The sequence below is a fragment of the Felis catus genome, chromosome C2 (genome assembly GCF_018350175.1).
Source record: "Felis catus isolate Fca126 chromosome C2, F.catus_Fca126_mat1.0, whole genome shotgun sequence".
NCBI classification, from domain to species: Eukaryota; Metazoa; Chordata; class Mammalia; order Carnivora; family Felidae; genus Felis; species Felis catus.
This window is the reverse complement of record NC_058376.1, coordinates 144,482,103-144,506,037: the sequence shown is the minus strand read 5'-3', so window position 1 is coordinate 144,506,037 and position 23,935 is coordinate 144,482,103. Positions and strand designations below refer to the sequence as shown.

Here is a 23,935-nt window from a genome sequence, read left to right as displayed (position 1 = left end):
GGGTTTGGTGGGCATCTTTTCAAACGCTTGGTCAGAAAAGCAAGACTAACCCCAGACCTATCCTGCAAGAGGGAATAAAGCTGCTGACACATTCCAGGAGGTCAGATCTGGTTCAGAAACGAAGAAGAGCTATGGCTTCTGAATGTTCAGAGGCAGCACCTGAGCATGCTAGAAATGCAGGCTAACTTTTATGCTCATTAAGATATTCTTGGACCCTGTGGATCAAAGGGTGCTCCTTAGTAATGTAAAACACGACTCGTGGAGAGACTTACCCAAGACATCCTGACATCAAGACTGTGAAACCAGGACAGTGAAATATACATGAATATTCCTAACTACATATTTAAATGCCTTGCTTCAGAGGCGAGTTCCTATGATTCATACAGAGATGAAGATATGGCATTATCAGAGCTAAGGAAATAGGGAAGGAGAATATATCTGTCAGGGGCAGAAACACAAAATCAGCCCAAATGTTTCAAATCAAGAGACAGCGCTACCGGTTAGCAAGGGTAAGACTGGAACAAGGGATGTTGAAGCATCAAGACGTTAACAACATTAGGAAGCCATTATCTCCTGCTAGAGCCAAAGAGGTAAGAGCAAACAATAAGCATGACAGAAGTTTCATGAAAGTTGGAGCCATGGCAGAGGGACTCTCTTATAGAGGCTGACATCACACAGAGACAGAGCTGACAGAGATGGGGCTTCAAAGCAAGGAGGGGACATAGAAGAAATAGCCTGAACTCTCTTTCCTGATGCTCTATGATATCTTTCTGGTGCCTCCCATTGGCCAAATCCTACTGAAAGCCTGTATCAAGGGGCCCTGAGGGTTGTGGTCCAGAGTAATCATCCTTTCATGTCACAAATCAAGGAACATCTATGCAGAGGGTAGATCTAGGTGTCAAGGCAAATGGAAAATTAGCACAGGAATAAATACACACTGAATATTTACTATAAAAAGCAGACACTGGAGTAGGTAGGTGTTTTTTCTAAATAAAGTCGTGTGTAAATAGAATTGGTGGGTGATTTGAGGAAAACTTCCCCCCAATATATCCCTATCAACCGAAAACTTCCACCATTCAGCAAGATTTGAATTTAAATAGGTGCTCTGGTAGTTTTCTGGAAGAATAACTCTTTATATAGGTAAAAAACATAGCTCGGTAAAGATTTTCCAAGAATCACTTTTGAGCTTTTCTTTTCACAGCTCTTATATGGATATCATCTAATCACAATCATTTAATAGCAGGTGTTGGTGGATTCCATCTAGAGTATCCTGTAAATTTGGCTGGAGGGCTGCTTAGGGAGGAGAAAGAAAGAATGGAAAAGATTGTGGTGATGAATGATGGTGATTGCTATCTTCAAATGCCTGACGGGCTGCCAAGTGAGAGAGAACTCACATTTCTTTCTTATAACTATGGGGCTTAGAACAAAGGTTGAAAATTAACGACCCATAGGTCAAATCTAGCTGTAGAAGTGGTTTGGCTCTCAGTGTTCACCCACAGGGTGTTGTAAACGTTGTGAACTGGTTGGCAACTTAAAAGCCAGGAGATGCCACGTAAAAAATCCATATTCTGATTTACTCGAAAAAAATTAGAATTATCTGGCCCACGTTTCTCTAAAGAGACAATATATAAGAGCTGAAAAGCATCCTATTCTTCAGTTTATCATAGTCTGTCTCACCACCTATTGTATTCACTACAATGTGGCCACATACCAGATCCCATTTATTCTAATACTTGAACTTTAAATTTTTTATACCTGGATTACTTAGCTCATATTTACTACCTGTTAAGCCCCTGTAGGCATTTGAATTTGAATTTCTTGCGTTAGAACTAGGATCTATGAGCAACATCACAGAGACTTAGATTTTCACCTCATAATAAGGGTGAATTCCCCAGAAATGGTGCTGATTGCCATCTGGAAGATAAAAAGTTTACCGACACTGAGGATTTCCAAGGGAAGCTGGATCACCATTTGGAAGCAACTCCACGGAAGGAATTTAAGCATTGGATGATAATACTTAAAATCCCTTCCTTGAGATTTTACTAGTATTTCGACTGTGGTCTTTTAAAGTCATAGAGTATTCCTCATTCATCACTGATTCTAGTATAGGAATTAGAATATGACTGAAGAAAGATAAACATACTATGTCAAATAATACTACGATTCATTAACTATTTCTTATTTTAAGGTCATGATGGCTACAACATTTTTTTTTAGTCTGGAAAAATGACATATTAAGTTATTGTTGTTCATTAACAAACCCATAATCTTATCTGCTTACTTAGATAGAACAATCCAGCAGTCATGAGACATAGAATAAGTTAAAGAGGAATGAAGAAATAAATTCTAAAAATATCAGAGAAGTTCTCAAATAATGTTTATATCCTTCAAAATTTTGAAAACAGATCACTCCAGTGAGTTTCACAACAAAGTTAGTCACTTATAAGAAAAAAAAAAGGTACAGAACATGTTGGGCTCAGCAAAAAACAACAAAAAAAGAATTCTACTAATAGTGAAAAAACTCTAGCTAAGTTGCTTACAAAATATTTGTCTTAGTTTAGCAATTATATAGTTTGCACCTACTTACACATGCCATTCCTAAAAATAAAAATTAAAAAATGGAATGACTCTGTCAAGAGTTCAAGACCCTCTTTTGTCCATTCCTAAGAGAGGATGCTGACCTAGGACACAGACCAAGATCACTATCTGACCTTGTGGCAAGAGCATAGAGTTTTGCTCTAATCATAGAAGCTAGTTTAGAAACTAATGAGCAAAAATTTTAATAGGTTCCACACAGCATAGACTCTTTGGATTTCTAGTCTTTTTAGAATTTCCCTTTAGAATTTACTGTCATTGGTACAGTAAGATGATCCCTGGACATCTTTGGGATATTTATCTTTGAGTTTATTCTTTCCTGCCTTTTCTTGCCATAGGATGCAAAGATATCAAGGGCCAAGGTAAGGTTGTGGCCAATGGGGAAAGAAGCCAACATGGTAACTTGACTTGCTTTTGATCTAGATCACAAAACAACAAGAACTTTTGAGATCTAACTACAGGCCAGCCAGCTCACCCAACCTAGAGTCTACAAATAGTAACACATCAGGATTTAACATGTTAGAATGATGAACACTCTGCTTGCTCCTTCTTTTGTGCCACCGTAACTCCATTCCCACAGAGCATTTTCCTGCTTTAAACTTCTTAATGTTTTCCCATACCATGCTCTGACTGAAATCCCAACTCTCCCCCGTAGTCTACAAGACCCAATCTTCTACTTTAAGAGTAGTAGACCCATCTTCTACTTTAATCTCATTTCATATAACTTTCATTAATAACTATCCTCTCTTCCACTGGTCTTTCTTAAAATTTTTTTTAACATTTATTCATCTTTGAGAGACAGAGAGAGACAGACAGAGCATGAGCAGAGAAGGGGCAGAGAGAGGAAGACACAGAATCCAAAGCAGGCTCCAGGCTCCAAGCTGTCAGCACAGAGCCCGGCACGGGGCTTGAACTCACGAACCTCAAGATCCTGACCTGAGCTGAAGTCGGACGCTCAACCAACTGAGCCACCCAGACACCCTGTTCCACTGGTCTTTCTTAAACATACCAAGCTTATCCCTGCTTCATGGCCCTTTGCATACTGTTCTTTAGTTTAGAACACTTTCCCCCAGTCCTCTGCCTGGCTGGTTTTTTCCCATTCTTCTGGTCTCAGATTAAATGTCATCTGCTCAGAGAAACGCTCCCCAAGTACATACATTTTCCATCCACAGCTCTCATCAACATCACTTCCTCTTCTAAAACATAAGCGCTAAGAAAGCCTGGTCCTTCTGTGGCCCCCAATGCCTGGCACAGTGCCTGGCCAAGAAAAGGCTCTCAATAGAATGAATTTGCCAGGAATGTCCACCTCAGTATTTCCCATGGAGAAGTCCACAGGATTTTGGAGTTCAGGATCCAATACCACAACCAACAAACGTCACAACCACCAGGTTAACAAGCACAAGTCAGAGGTGAAAGCTCCCTAGAGTAATGTAGGACAAACAAAGATGAAAGAGTAATGTTGGCTGGTGTAATCAAGCAACCCCCTGTACGAAAGTAGCATTTCATAGGTACCTTTAAAGTGTGTTGGATTTCAATAGGTTAAAAAAGGAGATGAAGAAAGAGCAATAACACAAGCAAAAGATTAAGTTTAAAGCCATGCCCAAAGATTGATATTACACCACTAGAGATGGTTCATAAGTGAAGAGTGAGAGAGGAAAGAGAAAGTAAGGGAGGGGGGGTGTTGGAAAATATGGAATGGCAGCATAAAGAGTATGAACATACCTCATTACATACTGGGAGGCACGAAAGATTCTAGATCGGGAGAATGCCATGACCAATGACATGATGTGGGGGGAAATTTGTGTTTCAAGAAGGACTGCAGTAGAAGGGCACCTGGGTGGCTCGGTCGATGAAGCATCCGACTCTTGATTTTGGCTGAGGTCACGATCTCACAGTTCATGAGACTAAACCCATCATCAGGCTCAGCACTGACAACGCAGAGCCTGCTTGGGATTCTCCTTCCCTCTCTCTCTGCTCCTCCCTTGCTCACTCACGCACACGTGCCTGTGTTCTCTCTCAAAGTAAACAAACACGTAAGAAAAAAAAAAAGATGGGCTGCAGTGGAGAGAGACTGAAAGTGAGAAATCAGTTAAAAGGCTTTAACAATCATTTGAATGGCAGCATTGGGTGTCGAAGATACAGTTTTGTCAGAAGATGGAATAAGGGATGAATGTCACAGAGACACGCTGGAGGCTGAATATTGTGGATGTCAAGGATCATCGAGAGAGGTTTTAGTGAAGAAATAATATAACTTATATTTGGGAGAAGAATAGTTAAGGAAAAGCTGGATTAGAAAGAGGAGAGGCTGAGTCTTGTGACAGGCAAATGGTTTGAGTTGCTGGACGGATCCAGATAAAGATGTCCTACAGTCAGTGAGTCAGTGGAAACAAAGATTCAATTTCTCTCTCTCTCTCTCTCTCTCTCTCTCTCTCTCTCTCTCTTTTGACGGGTGGGTGGTGGCGGTGGTACTGTGAAATCATCCCTCTAGAGATAATAATTTATTTAAAGAGTGTGAAGTTCACTGATAGAAAAAAAACAGAGGTCAAGGAACAAAGAAGACAGAAGTTTAAAGAACATCTACATTTGGGGGACAGAGGAACAAGAAAACAAAGGAGTTTTGTCAGGTAGTTCCAAAATAGACTGAACACCTGCTCTGTGTGTCAGAAGTTCAAGTTCCTAACAATAGTATAAATAAATGTATCTGTTTATCTTCCAGCATGATTCTTCCTGCAGGATTGCAAATGTCTTATTAATGTCACCTACACCATCCATTTATCATAGCTGTTTATTATTCATCTTGAAATGACAGCATACCTGGCACCTGCTTAAACAGTTAGGAAGATAGACTTCCTGCTAGAACAGATGTCAGGTAAAGGGAGATAAGGTCTACCCTTCAACCTTAAAATCAAGATTTAGAATATGGGTTTCAAGATACAAAATCCCTTTGTACAAATTCTTTCCCCCACCAAAGCGTTTCTTATAAGAAATTTCATTACTGTACGTTTATGGTGAAGATAATTTCCTACATGAATTGTGAAATCTGTTGATTTTTTTAAATGTTGTTTTTATACTTCTCTGTGCTTACAGATATGAGATCTATAGCCGATAAGCGGTTAGAGTTGCCCAGAGAGAGTGGAACAAGGAATAAGAGGCAGACCTGCTTGAATACACAAGGTTCACAATGATAATTCCAATTTTTATAACCCAAGGACTCGTCTTTCTAGAAGCGTTCCCTTACTACTTGTTCTTACTTACTCTTCACTTTGATCAACAGCCTCAAAGTTTAAGCTCCAAAGGCTAGACCCACCTAGCCAACAAAACTTACTTTATGTTCCTTACAGTGGTCCTCAGGGTGTGGTCTCCCACCCGTCAGCATCAGCCCCACCTGGAACTCGGGAGACATGCACATTTTCTAGTCCTACCCGAGACAGTCATAAGAAACTTGAGAGCGGGGCCCAGCAACCTGCATTTTAACACCCCACCCCATCCCGGTGATTCTAATTTGAGAATCATGGTCTTAGACCAATGGTAAAAATTCCAAGGAGTTTTCCATTCCCGGCAGGACAAGATCTCAATCGTACACCTCATCAGAGCATTCCTTCTACAGATGAGAAAACTGATCTTTCTATTGTGTCCCAAGCCTATCTTCACTTGGACCCTGTCTTACATTTGTCAATAAAGGAAGTACAAAATGGTGACCAATTACACATATAAGGTTATTAAATGAGAAAGGCATGTGATTACAGTTTGATTACAGTTGATAATCCAAGGAAGAATGGTGTAGGAAAATACATTTTAAAAGTTATTATTAAATAAAAATTTAGAATTGGTAATATTAGCACTTACATGAGAAAAAGCTAATGAAAACTTATTACCTTAAATACTTATTTTCCAGCACTTCCATTACAATGGCCAAAATTAATATTATTTTGACTATCTTTATGTTCATGGGGATAAAACTGATAAGCAATCCTCCTGCTATTCTCTACTAATAAGATTCAGGGCTTCTCAAGGACTAAAATTTTAGCTAATGGTAGAGAAAAATCAATACAGGTATAGAATATCTTGCTGCCTTTAAGCAAGAGACTTTCAAAAACGTCTCAGGAGCAACACTGAAAAGACAAAGGAGACTATTTAAAGGGGTGTCCACGTAAGAATAATTTGATCAACAAGAATAAGTATAGTTCTTTGGAATAACTGGTACCTAATGAAGAGCCTTGAGTCCATAACAGTACTCAACAACGAAAAAGTATAAGGTATACAAAAAGGTCATTAAAAAACAAAAAGGGCGTATTTTAAAAAAATATTTCTAGTAAGTTGGTTGGAGATTTGACACATAGAGATGTTCTGTTTCTTTTATTTTACATATTTTTTTCTCAGTAAATAGAAAAGAACAGCCACAGTGAATCTGAAGTCAAGTAAGTCAAGAAAATTTAGAGATTCTTCTTGGTTGACCAGAGAAGTGATCCGCTCTCAAGTGGATCCACACACAAGTCAGATGTGTGTTGGAGGCTGATGCATGAGGCAGCAATCCCAAGAAGAGAACCTGCTGTCCAGACTCCTCCTTTCATCCCCTAGATGAAGAGGTTGCTGGACGTTTTCTTATCAAAAAGTACTGAGAAACCAAGTCACTGATGACATAAAGGCTCACTGCCTTGGGACTAAGATGGAACTGAACCTTGATTCTAAGAAAAACCTCAGGCCAGAAAACAGCAGCCCAAGTTTGAATCAACTTTGAAGAGATCCACTAAGATCCCATATGCCAAACAAAAACCAAGTGGTGCTTACCCCAGAATCTGTAAACTCAGCTAGTCTGAGACTGCATTCTTTTTCAGATTACTAGTATAACTTTAGGAAAATATAAACACTGATAAGCACAAAAAAAAAAAAACAGGGAAGGGATAAAACAAGTTTATAAATAATGAAGACATAACTCGAATCCATATTATAAACATTTCTTAATCTTTTAAGTGTAGGTCTAATACATTCTGAATCCCATGATGATTATCGTGTGTGTGTGTGTGTGTGTGTGTGCGTGTGCGTGTGTGCGTGCACACTGCTTTTAAGTTTGTGAAGCTTTTATATGACACTGGTGATTTTATTGAAATACTTAGGTGAATCTGTCTGCTTATTTCTAACCAGTATTTAAATATTAAAATGATTTGATTCGTAAAGTATGTTTTACTTATGGCAAAAGTAGCATTTGAGTGTTTAGGAAAAAATTATTAATGAGATTGAAAATGTGAGTATGGGGCGCCTGGGTGGCTCGGTCGGTTAAGCGTCCGACTTGGGCTCAGGTCATGATCTCGCAGTTTGTGGGTTTGAGCCCCAAGTCGGGCTCTGTGCTGACAGCTCAGAGCCTGGAGCCTGTTTCACATTCTGTGTCTCCCTCTCTCTCTGCCCCTCCCCTGTTCATGCTGTCTCTCTCTGTCTCAAAAATAAATAAACGTTAAAAAAAAAAAAAAAGAAAATGTGAGTATGAAAAAGGTGTCAATGGCAGTAAATGTTTTCCCTACATAAAAGGGCCTTGCACATTTTAGGAACAATGTTATTCTCTGAGTTTTTCGTAACAGGATTCTTGTGTAAAACACAGTCCTATCCTCCAAAACCTTAGCAAAGACTACTAAGAAAAGAGATAAGGCAGACTCTGATACATACTAGGGTACCATTTACATCTCTGATAAAATAAACATCAAAGTCTTTACTGGGAAGCCCAGACACGAAACATGTTTCTTTGTGCATCCTCCTCCCAACACCAAAAATACAGAAAGTAGGTGTGTGATGCCTCTAACAAAGAAACAGGCACATCTCTTACTTTACAGGGTTGACATTTTCAACGTTTATCTTTAGAAGCTACAGTAGGTCAGTCTGACATGCTTTTTGGAGCATCATAACTTGAACTTTGAGAAATGGCCCAAGTTGATAATGCTAATGGCAAAGACGAAATCCCGTTGGCAAAACTGCCACGCCGGAAAAAGCAAACCTCTTGTACAACAGTCCTGATCAATGTGTTAGCTACTCCACACAATATTCGATATGCCCACCAAAATGTCCCAGCACAACAAAGGCTTGCGGACAGAGAGTGCCTTGAAGCCCGTGTAATGGGATTTGACAAGAGCCAGGCACTTTAGGCAGGCTCAATCAATGTTAATTGAAGCAGAAGTGATTCAAAGGCAAATGGAAGTCCTTGAGAGGTGAAAGGGGGGCTCTGGGATGTGACTCCCTCCTTTTCCCATTACCCCCTTATATTTAATTACTTGTTCTAGCCGGTGAACTGTAATTTGATTTGCCATCAGGTGACTCTTGCCTGGTCTCGTATGTTAGTTGAGTCTTTTATTTAAAGGAAAAGTATCTCAGAACCTGTGGGGGTGCCTGTTTCACAGGAAGGAAACTTCTCTGGCAAGTGGGTTTCAGATTGATAAAGAGTCCTTTCCAGTCCCCAACATAGCAGAAGTATCAGTAGAAGGACAAGGGGAGAAATGGTTTAGTCTTGAATGATACTGCTGTATTTTCTCTGGGGCATTATTATCTTGATAATTGACCAGCACCTGAATTTTGAATTCACTTGGGCTCCCTACAGAAGCAGATCCTAAGACAGGAATTTATGAGAAAATTAACTACTTACTGGGGAAGGGATTCCAGGAAACACTGGTTGAGAAGCAAGGGGGTGACACAGGAAGGAAAGGCAGCCAACAAAAGTGGGCTAACAAACTAGTTCCCACCATGGGCAACTAGAGTGTCACCTCACTGGGGAACTCGGAGCCAGTGCAGAACATGCCTCAGTTGGCCCACCCAAGGGTGAGGAGCTGTGGCATTTATATACCAACTCTCTTCAGAGGGGTTGAGGGCTAGTCTCGGTGGGGTGAAGAATGGACACCCCAGCACTTCTGGCCCGGGATCACACAGGCCCCACAGCCAGAGAAAGCCCTCAGACACGGACAAGGCCAACTGCATCTGCTATGACCTGCCTACAAACATATAAACTGCTTTATACTCCAGTGTCCTTTCAACACATACACCATAACACCACCTTCTGGATGAGCTGTTGGAGCAAACTGGGAAAAGGTTGTTTGTGTGTGACAGAAATGATGTCCTTTGATACAGCTTTAGGAACCAAGGTTTGAGACAGCATGGTCAACCAAATATTTTGCCTACCTAATGGTATTTTGCCTATACACGGTGCTCTCTCATTTACCCTTGAGAAAGTTCTTAGACTCAACATTCGCATCCATTAGGATCTCCTCTGGATAAGATGCACTGAAATCTTTGAATGCTAAACAGAAGCAGAATTCAGCCTAAGGTAGGCCGAGCCTGGACTCCATCCAGAAGAACACCTTTACTTTTCATATTGATTTGCAATTAGTTGCATACATTTGCCAAGAGGTTAGACAGTAATTGTGGGAAGCAGGCAGGAATGGTTGATAATTAATCGTCCCAAGTTATAAGGAAGGACAATGAAGGTGCAAAGGGAAGGTTCACAGTCAGAAGCCAGTAAAGCAGACAGGGACTCGGGCCAAGGAGAGGAAGCAGCCGACCAAAGTGGTGAAGAGCCCAAGTTTTGGAGTCAGGCAGACCTGGTGCATTCCAGCTATGACTCTCACCAACTGGGGAGCCTGGTCCACTTACACACCAATTTCATGCCTCAGTTCCTCATCCAGGTAATGCGAGTTCAAAGTACCTACCTCACATGTTTGCTGTATTGAGTAAATGAGCCACTACTTATAAAGATCTTTGCCCAGTGCCCATCACGAAGCAAACATTTAGTAATTGTTACCTGCTTTTCTTTTGTTATTATCACCATTTTGATGACTTCAAGGTAGAAAGTAGAAAATGTTCTTTCTACTACGCATGGCTTGAAGTCCAGGGATACCCATGGGACTATCATACACACCAAGGCAATCAGAGAACAACTAATTTATTTGCCACCCTCCGTGAAATGAATCGTCTTAGCTCTTGCTTTTGCATCACATTTTGGTCATCCAGAAATCTCAGGTGTGATGGTGGAGACGGCAGGGGCGTTTTCAAAAGTGCTTTCTCTACGGAAGTGGCAGTCTGCTGAGGCCGGAGATGGGTCAAATTCTTCCCCCACGGTGAAAGGGCCCTCTTTGTCAGTATTTAGAGACCCTACTGCCCTCGGATGCTATGGGCCTGATGTTGCAAACAAGTGGGAAAGATGGTATCTCAGACATCTATGTGAATGGTAAATTTCACTTTCTGTAGAAGCAATAGCGCTGTCTCCGTGAAGCAGGTAAAACACCTGCTGTATTCCACAGAGGGAGGAATCAAGGTATTTGGCTACATGGTCAAGGGAGGGAGCAGAAGATTCTCTTCTCTCATGAATCTTCACCTTTCTTTCTACTGGCTTTAAGCAAAGAAGCCTAAGATGCTATTCACAGGCTACTCGGTGCTCTCAGTCAACTGTATAGTCAACTATAAGGACTTAAGAGTGTTCTTTCAATTCTTTACTAACAAAGAAAAGAATCACCATTTATTGAGTGCTGCCACGTCCCTGTGTGTTTATAATGTGGAAAGTATCATCCATGCGATGCTCTTTTATAAGCACGTATCACCATAAATACAGGATCATTATTCCCATTTTGTGGATGAGGGAATGGACATTCTGAGACTTCGTAGCCTGTTCTAGAGTCTCACAGAAATAAATGGGGACTCCAGAATGAGAGAATAATGGCAGATGGCAGCACACTGGCCTAACTGGGTTATGCCATAACTAGAGAGGTCTAGAGCTGACTATACCATGAAGAAGAGAAGTTGCCCACACACATGGACCGCACGTGTAGACAACAAATTACTCTGTATGCCACTGAAGGAGCACTGAGCTTCATCCAGCCGAGATCTCTGACTGGTCAACCACTCAAAGGTCTACCTTGGACTTTCTTACACAGCACTGAGGACACAATATTGAAGGAAATTGACAGAGACCTTGTTGCTGAGTCAACCAAAGGTGTTTTATTGCAAAGCAGGCAGTTACAGAGCATTAAGTGAGCAACGCCACAATTTCCGTAAACTCAAACACAGAAGCAGGCCTTGTTCTCTGATTCTTCCAAAATGGGCAGATCCACAGACGGACCTGCACAACCCTGCTGATGAGGTCAGCTGATCTCCAGTTCCTGCTTTGCCTTGGAAAACGGCATTTCCAAACTGTCCACTTATTGTTGGTTAGCTCACATTCAGGGTATTTGAAGCCACTTTTGGTATTTATAATTTCTCTACCATTCTAACTGCAGGATCAGACAGGAATTAAATTTCAACCTACAAGGTTTGTGTTTCTTTGTAGTGTAACATATATATCAAATAGTGTGCAAGAGCCCCAGGTATAATATATGTTTGATTATATTTCAACTCCAAGCGATACCACATTGAGATCGCTTCACTAGCTAAGCAAATGTGACTCGGGCCATTACCTGGATCCAAACTTACAAAAAAAAAAAAAACAGAAGAAAGAAAATGTATTTTTAATCTAAGGATCAGTACTACACAAATCAAACCACGCAGCCCCATTTACTAGGTAACCTGGGATTGCAATTCAGAAAATCCTTCGGGACAGAATTTATTCATAAACAAGGCTAATGTCAGCAAGAGAATTATACTTTCTAAAACAATTCTTTTCTTACAGTTCTCAGGGCCAAGAGAAGAAAAAGAAAAGACAGTGGGGTGGGGGGAAGGAAAGAAAGCCAACCATTTAAAAGCATCTAGAACTGTGTTATGCACGTGATGGCAAAGCCAAAACAGTCCGATCCGGGACCACACGCCGCTCAGAGAGCATCAGTCTGAAGGAGTGCTGGGCTTGAGTCCCACTCCAGGTGCTTCCTGGCTCCAGCCGCTATGTTTCTGTCCTGGGGACCAGCAACATCTTCCTCACTGTCCTTCAGCAGTTCCCCCAGAGACCTGAGGAGGTGGTCTGTCCTCTGGCCAAAAGCAGAGCCTGTGGAAGGACACACGGGAAAAAGCCCCTCAGGCCTGGGCCCGACCATCTGACAGCTAAAGGCCGATGGAGTCAAGGGCAGAGGGAAGAGTGATGTTTCCTCACCTCCGCCAGGCTTCCTTCCTGCCGACTCTCCAGAAGGGTGGCTTTATGCTTTGGAGCAGCCAGTGGTTTGGAATCTTTGAGATCTTGTAGTGAGCTCATTGGGGTACCCATCACTTTTCAGTCCATGATATCTCTGTTGACAAGAACATAAAATAAATACCCCTGCATCACTGGTCGATGAATCTTGAGGAGAAGGAGACACAACAGAGTAACACAGACACACAGAAAGAAGAGAAGGGAGGATGAGAGAGAATAAAACTCAGAAAGGATACTCTACCTGCCACCTTTCCCTGGAACTCCCCTAGATGGTCGCATGCTGGACAGGAGGCTCCAGGTGAAGTCTAAGACCGCCCAGAGGTCTCAAAGGTCTGAGAGGTCAGGAAGCATCATTCCACTGCCACGCAGGCACCTGAACTCAAAACTCAGCTCCTTGAGAACCTCAGCCAGCCTTGCCCCGACTCTCCTGAGTGGATCCTGTCACTGAAATACTACATAACAGAGAGCAGTTGGAAGTTAGCAAGAGGTTCTCCATTTTCCTTTGCCCCAGGGTGGTGGTCAGGGAAAGGGCGGGGTGGGGGGTAGGAGGGGTGTCAACAACCGCCTGGTCTTCTCTTTAGTGACTTCAGTCTTCGACTTCAAACTCTCAACTTCCCACCCAGTGATAACTCTCATGAGCTCACGGTTCAGGAGATCAAGCCCCACATCAGGGTCTGTGCTGACAGTGTGAAGCCTGCTTGGGATTCTCTCCCTCTCTCTCTCTCTCTGCCCCTCCCCTGCTTGTGCTTGTGTTCTCTCTCAATCTCTCTCTCTCTCTCACAAAAATAAACATTAAAGAAGTATTGTTTAAATTACCTTCCCTATTAATAGACATCAAGATGCCATGAAAAATATTAGGCCTGGGTTAGAATCACAGGTCTCATCCAGAACTGTGTGATGCTGGGCTAGTTGTAATTAACTTCTTTAGCTTATTTCTGCATCTATAGAATGAGGAAAAGATCACCCATCCCATAGGGCCGTTACGTCAAATTAAATAACGCACACAAAATACCTAGCCTGAGAAAGTATTCCCTCCACAGTTATTTGTTTCTCTAGTCTCTTCAAAAGGGTCGAATCTTATTCTTTCATCTCTGTCCCCTCTTCCTCACTCTTGCGGGACTTACCCAGAAAAGTGGTAAAATGTGTAGAGAAATGCAAGGGGTACTGAAATGAGGGTAGAGATTAGCTTCATCACAGGCCCATTTGGAGGACTGAACGAGGGAATATGTGTTAAGTTCCTAGATCGAAACCTGGTACATGGTGTTGAGCCATGGTAATGTATATGAAATAAAATAATTTTGTAAATTTATACAGGATTCCCTGACTCCATGAAGCACTCCAAACATAAATTATCAAGATACTCTTTGCCCTGCTTCAAACTTCTTCCTCTCTTTCTCAAACAAAAATACCAGACGGTAAATAGAGACAGTGGAATTTTTAGAAAATCACATGTTAGACCTTCTCCCCCCCTTAGGTAATGCATTAGGAAGCCATGATGTGTGAAGTACCATACTAAGAACTTTGTAAATAGTGTCTTAACTCTCATCTGAACCCTGTGAGGAGCTTCCTTGAGTATTCCTATTTTACAGATGTGGCAACTGAGAGACAGGAAGGTTAAGGAATCTTCCCAGGGATGCACAGCCAGGAAGATGCGGCACTACATTTTTTAACTAGCTTTAGAATCACGTTCTCACTCACTATGGATCTACCTCAGAACTTTCTGTGAGGATGGAAATGTCCTGTGCTAATATGGCAGTCATTAGCCATATGTAGCTCTTGAGCTCCTGAAATGTGTCTAGTGTGACTGAGGAACGGACTTTTAAATTTTAGTTAATTTTACTTAATTTAAATCTAAATAGCCACACATGTCCAATGGCTGCCATGCTGGATACTGCGCGTCTACTGCACCTTGAAGACCTTGCAGAGGCCCCTTATTTTGATGTTAGAGATGACTTGATTTCCCCTAGACATAAAGTCAGGGCAGAACCTTCGGAGGCGGGGAGCAGGGCTATGCCAATTACACAGCACAGGGTTGGAACAAGTTAACACCTGAGTTCGAAACGTAGCTTCTGTCATTCACTGGCTGTGCCCATAGCCCATCAGTCAACCTTCCTGTGCATCTGATCTCTTTTTGATTAGGGAGGCATAATAATACCATGTCTAGGGCCAACGTGATCATCAAGTAAAACAGCACATGAGAAAATGCTCAGCACATACCTGGTACAATTCAAGGGGAAGTTGCAACACGTACACACGTAACTTCTAAGAATCCCTCTCTCTGTGCTTGGTGAGGCAGCAGAAGAGAGGGAGAAAGTAATAATATCTAGGGGGCAGGACGCACGTGTCTGTCACAGACAGAGCACAGGATAGTAGACAGAAACGTTTTCTCATTTCAACAGGCTCTTAGAGTCTTCGTGCCTGATTCTAGTGTTTATATGTGATTTCCCCCTAATGCTCTGATTTTAGAACTTAATCACCACCCCACCCCCTTGCTAAATAAGGGTTCTAATGCTATTCCCCCCTGCACTAAGTTCTTACATGCAGGCTATTATGATGATTATTTTTATAACCGAGTAGCAACAATCTTTATCCCAGCCAGCTCTTGGCTACATGCTTGTTCTTGCCAGCTCACTCACATGCCCTTTCTCCCTCTGTCTTTCTTCTCTCTTCTGTGTATACACACGTTTATGTTCTCTCTCTATGTTGGTTTGTAACTTAATTGTGTCTCGTGTCCAAACCCATCCTGCTTCGTAGTGCCGGGGCTGGGACTCTGCAAAACACATTTCTCCTGGGCCGCATGCAGGCTCCCTGCTAGGTCCAGCGGCAGGGGGTAGAGAGGGATCTGGCTCCCCTATCTGCTTCCTCTTCTGTCACGTGGCTCCAGACAGAAGTCTCCACCCATCCTGGCAACAGCAACTGGCTCCAGTCAGAGCAACTGACTCCACTTGGCAGTCTCCTTCAGACATACCAGCCCAGCTAGCCATCCAGCACCCCCTTCTCAGAGGTCTAGTTTCCCCGTCTGCAAGGTCCATCATCCAAGTATTGAAGTTTTCTTTATCCTAACTTCTTCCCTTTGTGCCCCCAGCCTTAGAGGTACAGCTGCTTCCTGCGGTCTGTGGCCTCCGTGAACCTCGGTGTCCCTTTGCAACTCTTGGATTATCCAACACCTGGGTAACAAGTGATGCGGTTCGGGAAATGCGCCACCTTGGCACACGGAATATTTTAAACTGAAGAAGTGTGAGAAATGAGAAGAAGCAGTAAGGTTACTCTGACCTCCGCCCCCTCGCCCCCTTCTTCTCTGAAACAGGTCACGAAGCCCTCCCGTGAGGGGTCCTCTCTGTACCCGGAGGAAAGGAGCACCCTTATCTCTCAAGACAAAGGGACACCGTGAAGAATCCTAACAAAGGGCCCTGCTCAGTCTCCCCCAGTCACTACGCTCGCCTCCTCCTCTGTGACCTGTCACATCCCCCCACGGCCGCCCACCCTCCAGCACGCCCGCTGAGCAATTCGCAGCTCTAACGGTTGCCGTGGGTCTCATTTCCTTGGGAAGGTTCCACGTGGCATCACACTTCTATTAAATAAATGGATATGCTTTTCTCTTGCTAGTCTGTCCTTGCTGGTTTGCTTTCCGGACCCAGTGGTGGACCCTAAAGGAGTCAAGAAAAACTTTTCTGTCCCGTACAGAACACTTCACAGTACTTCCTTCCGCTAAAGTAACTTGCTTAGCTGTCTCCTGATCAGACCCAACCTGACACACTCTTCCTCTCTCTCTTCTGTGGACAGAGCTATGTCACTGTGTGCATAAGAATATATGAACACATCCTACATTTTTACCCCACATAGAGCTATCAATAAATTATTAACATATCCTGACATTTCTATTCTAGATCTTCTCCGCCTCGTATCTAAATACAGGATAGAAAAAGGAAACAGAGCACATCAAATCCTATAATCTGACACATCAGAGAGTAATTAACCCCTGAGGTGCAGTCTCTGGGAGCTCATTCCTGGGCACACGTGCCTGGACAGCTAAAACTCAAGTAAGACACATGGACATTTCCATTAGCAAAGATCAACACGTGGGAGTCCTGGCAGGGGCATTTGCTAAAGCATAGGGTGCAGACCTTCTGTAGCAATACATCACCAACTAACTATGTCAGATGAATGGGAGCCCTCTGCAATGCGGCGACCTTTGACAGTCTTAACTGCCCCCATCTGCCAGCTCTCCAGAGAAGGTACAAACACAACATAATACAATGCAATGCAGTGCAAGAGGAGACTATACGATATCAGAACCACTTTAGAGGTACTGACCACGACCACCCCTATCCCCACTTCTCCAATAATGCTACCAGTCTTATCCTCTGTAAATATAGCAGGAGGCCCGGGATGAAATCCCCACCGCTTGTTGGTTACCACCTGCTTCTTCAAACTAGGTAAGTTGAAGAAGCACCTGTTAAGCCACGGCATCTCCAAACACATGCAGCCTTCATTCTTCTGCAATGAGCCCTGTGGCTGAATCAGGACTTCATGCCACAGATAGAGTGGCTGTCTATAATCCACGGTGTGGCTACCCCACCTGCTAGCCCCAACATGATCTGCAGCCAAGATATGCCTAGGAGAACACGGGGCATCCGCACTCGGAGCCATTACAACCTAGATCCTCGGACTCCAAACTGCCTTCCATCATCAGTAAGCTTCAGCTGACACCTTCTTCCCTCCGCCACTTGAACCACACTCCTCGAGGAACTCACATAAGAAAGCGTAAGGGTTCTGGCTTCGATGTCACCCACTGTTAATCTGGGCCTTCACACACAGTGGCTTCCTCAATGTACAAAACCTCTCTCTCCTTACCGTTCCAAGCTATTGTTCCCGTTAATACCTGTAAATGTAGCAGAGGCTGTTGACATCCAACCCGCCCTTATCACTCAGCCCTCTTCAAGGCCAACCTCCGACCACCATTAGCTGCATCTCTTTGCATTTGAGTTTTCTCCAAAAACTATCTGTATGGGCATGGCAGTCCAGGAATATGTGGGCATTAACTCATCCTGAGAGGAGTCCTCAACCGGAGGATGATAGAGTCCGGGGGATAATGTTCTTAGCTGCTCCTCAGAATTTCCCCATAGGCTTGAGCTCAAGTGTCCCTCATCATCCACCCCTGGCTCAGTAACACACCCTTTATTGGCCGCCTTTCTATCTCTTAGCTTCCTTTCCCATTCCTCTTAGTGGTGTTTCCAAAACTTCTCAAATAAACTACTTGCTCTTAAATCCTTGTGGCTCAGGGTCATTCCTGGAGAGCCAAAAACTTAGGCAGCAGAAAACTATCTTCTTCCAACTCCAGCTACTTCAAGGCATTTCAGCAAATGCCTTAACTTTATGTACATATTGATATATGAACATAAATATGTGTTCCTAGGCTACTTTAATTGGATTTATAAATAATGAACAGTAGATGTCTGGCTGACATTTGAATTTTCATATATTTTGCTTTGTGCTGTTCTCTCTCTCTCCTGTAAGTTGATAAGATGTTCAAAGGCCAGGAGTGCATCACCTCCTTCTTCTATAATTTTCCACGATGCCTGGCAAGATGCTCCGCAGAGTGAATATTCAAACAGGGCTGACAGACAAGAGGCCACAGAGGTCAGGTCCGCTTGTCCCGCAGGCTTGTCAAAGGTGAGAAAGCTCCTAAGAGAAGGAAACTGTGATGCTATTTTCAATTCTTTGAAGGATGAGCCTGGAAACCCAGATGGAAGCTGGCACTGAGACAGGGCACCAAGTCAGGACACCAGAGTCATGTGGCCCGTGCGAAGCCCTCCAGGCACACAGGACGGGGGATGCTGCATCATCAGATATGTTCTCTCAGCCTGTTTCTGAGCGAGAGTCCAGTCAGAGGCAGAGGGAGCTAGAAGAGCTACACAGAGCAATGTCAGGTTCATCCCCAGCAGATCTTTCCTGCAAATTCTGGGCCTCTGCTGAAGATAAGTAGCCTTCTGATTTATGAAGCACCTCAAAATGCTAACAGGTGACAGACCAAAACAGATAAAGAGAAAGCCCTATCTTGACCCATGTTATACTCCAGAACTGAAGGGTTGGGAAACAATTAGCACAGGCACACAGCAATGAAAACTAGTACCCTTACCTACAAATACCCTTACCTTTGCTTTGGGTTGTCATCCCTGATCCCTGTCCTGGGCCAGGAGGACTTTATACCCTTTCCACTTGCATATTTCCTGTCCCAACTAGAACAGGGTCTGGTTTCACACACATTCTAGGCCTCCAATCTTTATTAGCTGGCTCCCTCAGGATATGAAGATTCTAAAGGACCTTCTGAATCAAAGAAAGGTGAAATGACACTCGGTGGTATTTCAGAACTGAGTATTCTGTTGCATTGTTTTCTAAGCCTTTACAACTGACAATCCAAATAAAGTATTGATTACACAGATCACTCCATATCCCCATCTCGGCTGCTGACAGGCTTCACTGTCATATCCTTTCAATCCTTCCGGGCTGAGTCTAGTGCCTCGAGAGTGAAAGGCCACCGGAAACTTCATGCACTCAGCACCTCAGAGGCTCCGCCATCGCTCCTGGTGCATGGGGCAAGCCTGCCCACAGAACGGACCTGCCTACCAGTTAGGGGATTCTAAAAGAACATTTCTAAGGCTTTATCTGAGGAAATCACACCAAAGTATGGCTTTACATAAATCCTACTTGATTGAGGAAGCTTAATTCTATAGCAGCTTTCTAAAAATAATTCTGATGGGAAAAGAAAGTCCAGCCCTTTGCCCAGCCTAGAACTGGTTTGTCCGCCCCCCAACCCCCCACCACATGGGAACTTAAAGAAGCCACAGCAACGATAAGCAGACAAAGCAATGGGTAATTCATCCAGAAATGAATCGCAAACAGAATAATAAACAGCTGTCACAATGGCCGGAAAGAAGCCAGAATCAAGAAGGGCATGGGAAGAAGCACGACAAATAAAGACTTCTAAGCACCAAATATGAAGGCGCACACAATGTACTTTCATGATCTTCTCTAACTTCTGCTCCTGTCTGCACAGAAATGCTTCATCTGTCAGTCAGATCAACTCACTTAGGAAACAAATAATCATTTACATGAGAGACACTGAAAATAGATACAACAGCCAGAACTACCAAGGGTCGGAGTGAAGTTCTAGATGATCTGGCCCATTCAAATGGATTCTGCACATTATTTATGGGAAAAACTCGTTGCTAAGTTTTCTCACACGTGAAAAGTACAATGCCAATGGAATGAATGTTTAATTACAGTCACCTTCAAATCTCCAGGTCCACTGAAAGAGATCCATGGCAGAAGGGAGAAAGGAAACACATTTGCATTAGGCTTATTTACTCCCCGGGTTCCTTGCATGCATGAGTGCCATTACAGAATGAAAATGGTATCACAGGTTGCCAACAATTGTACCCATACAGAAGGAGGATTTCAGCACTTCCTTAGGAATCACGTTAAAAATATTCTACGCTATCCCAAATTGTGCTCAAATTTTCATTCCTTCACTGGCTATTTAACCTGTATAAAGTTATACCATTAAACATGGCCTCTTGGTAGCTTTATTAATGCCTAATGTCTTGAAAATTAAAGGGTGGTGGCTTATTTGAAATCAGTTCTAATTCTACCTAGTCTCTAGTCTAAGGCAGTTTAACATCTCCCCACCTGAATTTCTTTCCTTTGTCCCAAAATTGCATTTGTCACTGACAGTTTCTCGATTATTATGAGTCAGGAATGGACAAGGGATTACTTATCATACAGTGTTTCTATGACGTTGGTGGTCAGTGCCTCAAAGAAGCCTCGAAGCTCCTACTCGAACATTTTTGTACACATCCTTGACCTAGAGTACAAACTCCCTGAGGGGTGAAGCTGGTTTTCACACATGTTCTTTTTGTAAGTCTCATAATGCCTAGTTCAGTGCTAGAAATTGAGTTAAAGTGCCTATCTTTTCCAATAAAAAATCCTGATGCTCACTGTAATAGGAGGTATGTTGCGGCCTCCCAACTTGGATTAGGCATCCCCAAGTTTCCAAGGGTAGATTCCAGAGAAGTGTCCCAGATAAAGATGGTGCCAGTGAGTCTCCTCCTGGAGGGCTTCCAGGATTTTCTCATTTACTACTCACCTACTTTTACTTGTAACTCACTGGTTGACTATAACGGCTAGGGATAAGATCTTAAATGCCAAAAAACTATATATGCAGGTCACTGAGAGCAATACTGCAAACATTCTTCTGCCAGACCATCACAATGGGGAAAGAGGCCCTAGGAAGTCCTTGTGGTTGGCCCTGGGACGAGGCACAGAGCAGAGCTAGGAGTTTTCAGTCTCCTAAGCTCAATCCCTTCCCTCTTGGTCCTTTGCAGACTGTTGCTCATAGGAAACATGAACAGAGGGGTACCTTTGTCTTTCTTCAGGAATTCTAGAAATGGAGCTTGCTGACTTGCCTGAGAGACATCCAAGAAATAAGAGGGAATCCTGCTTATTACTGAGAGGTGCTGGTCATATATAATGGGTACTTCCCTAACTAATGTAACTTTAGGTCACTCTGGGTTTCAATTGCCTCATCTATAAAATGGGAATGCTAAATGCCTTGATCACATTGAACACCTCATATTTAGACATGATGTTCATGACAAATGCTCTAATCCACTGGAGGTGTCTTGGACAATGTCCCCTTTACTGTAGCTCAAAGAAGGTTATTAAGGTCAGTTTCCCAAATGGGTTTAAGTGAGTTTTTGCATCCACGTCTATACCAGTAAATTTCCAATCCATCAATCATTCCAAAGCTGTGACCCAGAGGAACCAAGTTCCCAGGCAGGAAATGAATATAAACAGAGTTCACATTTGTCTGTGTGTGGTCTACACAGATGCAAACAGATTACTCAACCAGGGCAAACACATGAGGTGCCAGCATCAAACCCAAATAGTGACAGAGCCAATTACGACTCATCTCGCCTTCCTGATTTTGAAATGTCACTTATGCTGAAGAAATGCTCTGTTTGTAAAAGCCCTGCGCAAAAAAAAAAAAAAAAGACCCACACCACTCTGATTTTCATTCTTATGGATATCATGAGGAAGAAGCCGAGTAGGACCATCAACTCGCTGTGCTATACCACAAACCTTTAAATCCCTTGATTTTGGAGAAGTAGAAATCGTTATTCCAGAAGTCAAAAAACTCACATGAACACAAAGGCTTTGGAGGTAACAGAGACAAACGAAGAGGACACGATTCAGTCCCAATGGTCATTTGCCATGAAAGGATTAGGGCCTAGGGATGCCAGATCTTTCCATTTTTCAAAAGAAGCCAGAAATCTAGATTATTTATGGGAAGCTTGCTGACAGTAAAATGTCGGCAAGTACAAAAATTGTATAATTGCCACGCAGGCAAGCAAGGCACATCCATGGGCCAGATTTGGCTTGCAAGTTGCCAAATTCCTAGGTTTCTCAGATAAAATAGACGTGAAAAGAGTCGAATTCCGATGGTTTCGATGTAAACAGGGCATACTGGATGAGCATCAGCCTTGGAGTCAGGAAACCTGTGCATCTGTCCCGGATCTGCCATGCTCTTTGGGCGCAAGGGTAGACAAATCACTTTGCTTCCTGGAATCTCCATTTCCTTCCACCTAAAATAGCGCTAGAATGTAAGGCTACTGTGAGGACTACGTGAGAATGGGCTAAACTACATGAAAAGCCCTCAGTGCAATGCCTGGTACATTATACCACCATATACTTTATGTTCAGTCCCCTCCACTGAAAACATGGGATAATAACGATTTCACCTCAGAAGAGCTGTTATTTGAATTAAGCGGGGTAATACAAGCAGAGGGCTTAGCACAGTGTCCCACAGAATACGTGCTCAGTAGTGTTTCTTGTTGGCATGATTGTGTGGAACCATGAAACAAGTTCGTAAACCCTAAATTTTACCAACACGGACACAGTGACCCAGAGAGAAAGACACTGGTCAAGTCTCGGCAAATGTGCAGCAAAGTCAGAATTAACAAATAGGTTTCCTGACTCCTGACCAGCAGATTTTTCCCTAAAGCTCCGGTTTCCACTAAACTCTCGGCTCACAGAGTGTTCTTTCTCTGTATTAATTTCACCAATATAGTCAATATAAAACAATGGGCTGGTGTTATTTTTGTTGTTGTTAATGACTGATGAAGTTGATATGATGGCGTCTTAATTTATTGATAAAGGGAGAAGAGGCAAGGAACAAAACCAGAATTTCTTTATTGTATAAAATCCAAAGGAATCAACTAATTTTCTTAAAAAAGAAAAAAAAGTACTGTATGGAAGTGACCTGCATTATGATTAATTACATAAAATTATAATTTTGTTCTACTTTCCTAGGACAGTCCTGAAACTGACAGTCCTTATGATCACAAACAGTAATATGTTTGATGTCTGCAGGAAAAGAATCTTATTCTATTTAGGTAGACAAACAAAATTACCCCAAGCCACTGTTTGGGTAAACAGGGCTTAAGTATATCAACACTGTCAAGGTAAAACACTCAGGAATCCAGCATTATCTTCTAGGAAAGCAAACTGCAAAATGTTTGGAATCCAAGGCAAGGTAGAAGACAGTACTGTAAGGAATCAACAAAACCGACAGTTCCTAAAGCACGAAGTTCCACTTGAATGTAGGCCTGAAAAGAGGGCCCTATTTGTTAAAGTTTATTCATTGCTGGCTTTCTGTCACTGATCTGCACTCTGTTTCCTTCATCATCTATTCTTTATATCTTGTCTCCCATTAGGACCTAAGGCTCTAAAATCTCCCCTTCTCTCTCAACTTCCTACCCAGGCTCCACGGCCACCATGCTGAGATGAGCCTGTTCAGACAGTCTATTGTTAAGTGTCCACAGCATCATCACCATTTAACCATGCGCTTGAAGGGATGGCCATTTTCACCTCTGTCTAGGTAGGTCCTTAGCTTTGAAACCGCAGAAATAACAAGTCATAAACCTCACACTCCTCAAGCCTTGCTTCAAATCCTCCTCTCCATCTCCTTATGCCTGATTTTATCAGTCTCCCCTTAGTAATATGCTCTGCTTCATCACATTTCGCTTTTACTAGTATTAAACATGGATCCCTTTATCTCCTTGATTACATTTTACGTTTCTTGAGAGAAGCGACTGAGTGTTGTTGGCATTTGGCAACATGTCCCCTAGTGACCACCTAGTAGAAGGTCCTGCACTTAGTAGGTGTCCTTGTAATAACTTGTGTAATTGAATTATG

General features: G+C 42.7%; 1 protein-coding gene and 1 long non-coding RNA gene across 13 annotated transcripts in view; both read right to left on the bottom strand.

Annotated features, from left to right (window-relative positions):
* Nucleotides 1-23,935, bottom strand: part of RBMS3 (RNA binding motif single stranded interacting protein 3) — a 1,326,374-nt gene that overhangs the window by 1,152,036 nt on the left and 150,403 nt on the right. The window lies entirely within an intron of this gene.
* Nucleotides 12,639-23,935, bottom strand: part of LOC109491555 — a 58,875-nt gene continuing 47,578 nt past the window's right edge. The window contains exons 2-3 of the long non-coding RNA XR_002144985.3: nucleotides 12,921-13,131; nucleotides 12,639-12,776 (exon numbers count right to left, since the gene is read on the bottom strand). This is a non-coding gene — a long non-coding RNA (uncharacterized LOC109491555). The remainder of the gene's footprint in view (nucleotides 12,777-12,920; nucleotides 13,132-23,935) is intronic.